This window comes from Penaeus vannamei, chromosome 37 (genome assembly GCF_042767895.1).
Source record: "Penaeus vannamei isolate JL-2024 chromosome 37, ASM4276789v1, whole genome shotgun sequence".
Taxonomy (NCBI): Eukaryota; Metazoa; Arthropoda; class Malacostraca; order Decapoda; family Penaeidae; genus Penaeus; species Penaeus vannamei.
The window spans coordinates 4,760,194-4,765,193 of NC_091585.1; the positions used below are offsets into that span (position 1 = coordinate 4,760,194).

At 46.9% G+C, this 5,000-nt stretch overlaps 1 protein-coding gene across 4 annotated transcripts in view; it reads left to right on the plus strand.

The window, feature by feature from the left end:
- The window catches only part of LOC113802901 (collagen alpha-1(III) chain), a 102,459-nt gene that overhangs the window by 10,352 nt on the left and 87,107 nt on the right, over positions 1-5,000 (plus strand). The gene's annotated exons all lie outside the window — the stretch shown is intronic.

Below are 5,000 nucleotides of genomic sequence, written 5' to 3' on the forward strand. Positions count from 1 at the left end.
TCTCTCTCCCCTCCCTCCCTACCTACCTCTCTCTTCCCCCTCCCTACCTCTCTCCCTCTCCTCTTCCCCCCCTCCCTCCCTACCTCTCTCCCTCCCCCTTTTTCTTCCCCTCCCTCCCTCCGTACCTCTCTCCCTCTCTCCCCCTCCCCCTCCCCCTCACTGCACGCATAGAACACTCAACCGCATGGTATAAAAGTGCGGAATGGATAGCCTCCAGCCCTCCCTCTCTTCTCTTTCCACATCCTCAACCCCCTCGCCCTTTCACGCCCTCCACTGCTCGCTTTCGCCCTTCCCTTCAGCCTCCCCCTACTCTTCAATCGCCCTCTCCCCTTCGGCTCCTCTTCCCTTTCCTTTCCCACTTTTTCTTACCCTTCCAGTCCCTCATCTCCTTCCACACTGCCCATCCCTCCCCCTCTCCCCTTCCTTTCCCCTCCACCCTCTTCCCCACCCCCTTACCCCTCCCTCCCCCACCTCCTTCCCCCTCCACCCACTTTCCCCTCCCTCCCCCTCCCCTTTCCTCCCCTCTCCCCTCCCCCACCACGCGCATAGATCCCCAACCGCATGATATAAAACTGAAGGAAACCGATATCCTTCGCCCGGCTTGGGATGCGGCGACAGAGGGCGCTGCTCGAGAAAGCCTCTTCCTTCCTTGGTATGTCGTCTTCTTCTTCTTCTTCTTCCTCTTCTTCTTCTTCTTCTTCTTCTTCTCCTTCTTCTTCCTATTCTTCTTCTTCTTCTTCTTCTTCTTCTTCTTCTTCTTCTTCGAGTTTTGTTTCTTCTTTTTTCTTTTGCATTTTTGTTTCTTCTTCTTCTTGTCTTCCATCTCCTCCCTCCTTATCTCCCTCTTTCTTCTCTCCTCCTGCCCCTCTTCATCCTTTTCCTTCTCCTCCCCCTCCCCCTCCTTCACCTTCATCTTCATCCCCTCCCCTTTTCTTCTTCTTCTTCCTCCTCCTCCTTCTCCCCCTCCCTCCTTCCTCTCCCCCTTCTCCTTCCCCTCCTCTTCTTCTTCTTCTTCTTTTCTTCTCCCTCCTCTTCCTCCTTCTCCCCCCCTCCTTCCTCTGCCCCCTCCTCCTCCCCCCTTCTCCTCCTCCTCCTCCTCCTCCTCCTCCTCCCACAAGGAAACTTTTATATATATATATATATATATATATATATATATATATATATATATATATATATATATATATATATAGCTTTAATAAGCATTATTAGTGAATCCACCTAACTGTATAACGACAGCTTGCGTGACATTGTAAGCGGGCAAGTGCACTTAAGTGAAAACCGTTATAAGTGTGCGTTTATAAGTGCGAATAAGTTGGTACAGAAGGGAGGGTGCGCGTCAGAGGGAGGGTGGGGGTGGGGTAGGGTAGGGGGGGAGAGGGGGAGGCGGTGCCAATGGGTGTAGGGAGAGGGGAGAGGGGGAAGGGGAAGGGGGAAGGGGGAAGGGGGAAGGGGGTTAGAATTAGACTCATGCTTTGTGGATTTGAAATGAGGTGTGTGGGGGTGGGGGGGGGGGGAGATAGGTGTGTGTGTGTGTGTGTGTGATTGCGTGTGTGTGTGAGTGATTATATTTAAGGCGTACACGCATATGTCGGCTGTATGTATATGTGTGTGTGTGTGTGTGCATGTCTGTGTACACCTGTGCATGTGCGTGTATATCCATCTGTGTGGATCCTGCTCGTGTTTTCATTCTAACATATTGAATTTCTTTTCCATTCTCTATCTTTTGTCTTTTCTTTTTCCTGTTCATCATTTTTTTCACTCTTCTCCTCTTCCTACTCCTTCTTCTTGTCCACTTATTCTTTCTTCTTTTACTCCTTTTTTTCTTCTATTTTCCTTCTCTTCTTTATCTTCAATCCTCCTCTTCCTCCTCGTCATCGTCCTCCTCCTCCTCCTCCTTTTTCACTCCTCTCCTTCTACCTCCTTCTTTCTTCCTTTTTCTTTTACTCATTCTCTTCTTCTTTTTCTTCTTCCTTTTCCTCCTCCTCGTCTTCTTCTTCCTTTTTCTCCTCCTCCTCCTCTCCCTTCTTCCTCTTCCTCCTCCTACGAAATAACTTTACAATTATCTTTCAACATATCTCCATATCTATCTATAGTATGCATATAAATATCTATATACACGTATACACCCAGTATCTATACATCTATTCATCTTACGTACAGTATGTCTACACGCACGGATCCACACATACGCACACGTGTCTGTCTATCCACGTACACAGGGGCAGGCGTGTGTGTAAGTCTTGCGGGCAAAAAGGTCATGCAGTTGTCTCCTTTCCCACAGCTCTTCTAAACAAACATCATTTCCTAACTCTCCCTGCGTGAGCTACAGAGAGGGAGAGGGAGAGAGGGAGAGGGAGAGCGGGAGAGGGAGAGAGGGAGAGGGAGAGAGGGAGAGGGAGAGAGGGAGGGGAGAGGGATGGGAGAGGAAAGAAGAAGAAGGGGAGGAGGGAAAGAGGGAAGAAGAAAGGGAGAGGGGGGAGGAAGTGGAAGAGAAAGGGAGAGAGGAGGGGAGTGGGAGAGGGAAAGAGAAAGGGAGAGGGAAGGGGGAGAGGGAGAGGACGGAGAGAGGGAGAAGGGAGAGGGAGAGGGACCGAGAGGGAGAGGCACGAAAGGGAAAGGGAGAGGGAGGGGGAGAGGGAGGTGAGAGGAGAGGCGGAGAGGAGAAGGGACGAGAGGGAGAGAGGGGACCGAGAGGAGAGGGACTGGAGAGGGAGAGAGACAGGACTGAGAGGGAGAGAGAGAGGGACCGAGAGGGAGAGGGAGAGGAAGGAAAGAGAGAGGGAGAGAGAGAGAGAGAGAGAGAGAGAGGGAGAGAGAGAGAGAGGGAGAGAGAGAGAGAGAGGGAGAGAGAGAGAGAGAGAGAGAGAGAGAGAGAGAGAGAGAGAGAGAGAGAGAGAGAGAGAGAGAGAGAGAAAGAAAGAGAGAGAGAGAGAGAGAGAGAGATGGGATGGAGAGAAGAAGAGAGAGATAGACAGACATATAGATAGATAGAGAGAGAGATACAAAGAGAGAGAAAAAAAAACTGTTTTCCAAGACATCTGACCTGTGAAGATGTGGTAATTGTTGTGTTTTTCTCTTTAACTCTCTCACTTACCCTCTTCTTTCTTCCTCTCTCTCCCGCTTCCTCTTTCTTCCCCTCCCTCCCTTCATCACACACACACGCACGCACGCACGCACACACACACACACACACACACACACACACACACACACACACACACACACACACACACACACACACACACACACACACACACACACACAGTCTCTCTCTCTCTCTCTCACTCACCCAAATAAACAAACGCAAGCATGTAAACACACAGACACAAAGACAAACACACACACACAAACACCCCCTCCCCCCCTCCCCCTAACAGCCAAAACGCGCAAGCAGGACCAAGCAAGCAGGCACAAATTAAAGAGGCAGCGTGTCTCCTCCAAGCAAAAATATGTTATCAAGTTCCATGTTCTCGGGAGGAAAAATAAGTCGACGTTTCTCGTGGTGGTTGAGAGAAGGGGGAGAGGGGGGGAGGGGAGGGGGGAGGGTTGGAGAGGGGAGGGGGAGGTTTGCTGGGGGTGATTGTTGTTTTGTTTTGTTTTCGTTTTATTTCCGTTTCGTTTTTTTGTTTGCTTTATTTCCGTTAGTTTTTTTTATTTATTTCGTTTTTTCGTATTTTTGTGTTTATTATGTGATGTTCTTTTTGTTTAGTTTTTGTTTTTTTTAAATCTTCTTTTCTGTTTGTTTTTCCTTTTTTCTCTTCCCTTTTTTTAAATACACTTTTTTTCCGTTTTCTTCTAGATTCTGGATATTTCTTTCTTTCGCTTTCTTTTAAGGCCGTGTCACACTAGCACTTTTTCCGTCAATTTCTTTACAATTTTATTTAACACAAATACAAACATTCTCGAATATAGCTCTTGATCTGACTTTGCTTGGCTGAAAAAGTTGACGGAAAGGTTTTCAGACGGAAACGATCATTATCATCTGACTGGAGAATCGACAATTCGCTCAAAAATGGACAAAATGTCATAAAATTGACGGAAAAAGTGCTAGTGTGACAGCACCTTTAATCCTTCCATACATTCCTTCGTATTCATCTTTCTTCGTCTCTCTGTAATCTTTCTTCCTCCTTCTCGCAGTTTTTTTCTTTTTTTATCTCTCTTTACTTCTTCCTCTTCATCATTTTCATCTCTCCCGTTTTCCTCTCTGTCCTTCTTCCCACCCCTTCTGTGTCCGTTTTTTATCACCTCTTCTTCATTTTCCTCTTCCCACTCTCTCGTCTCTATTGCCTTCTCTTTTTTTCCTTTTCCTCTCTCTCTTTCCTATGCCTCTTTATCCTTTTCCTTCTCCCTTATGTATCTGTATCTCTTTCCCCTCCTTCTCCCTCTTTATCCTTTTTCCTCTCCCTCTTTATTCCCTTTCTTCTCCTGCATCTCTTTTCCCATTTCTCCCTCCCCCTCTCCTCTTTATCTTTTTTTTTCTCCTTTTCCTCTTTATCCCTCTCCTACTTACTCATCTCCGCGCCTTTTCCCCTTTTCTCTTCTTCCTCTTTATCCATCTCCCCTTTCTCCCTCATCTCCGCGTCTCTTTACCTCCCGCTTTCGCCAGAATGATTTAGCCAATATTGTATCACGGCGACATCAGGTCTGTCAGACACATCCTCTCCCGCTGATAGTCCATCGTCTAATGCCGTTCTTTGTTCGTGGGCAAAAGGCGCTTTCTGTGCAGAGTTCCCGCCTTTTTTGTGTGGAGAATGTGTATTTTGAGGAGAGTGCGCTTTTGGAGGAGAGTGTGTATTCTGAGATTTTTTTTTTCCCATTTTTTTATTGTCATTTCTTGGGTGGAATTTCTGGCCTTTTTAATATCAGAATTGTCTTATGTATATTTTAAAAATGAAATGTATATTTTGAGGTGATGTTTTCAGTACATTGTTTCGCTTTGGGTACAGCAAAATAAGCCTTTTGAGGAGAATATCCTTATTTCGAGTATAATGTGTATT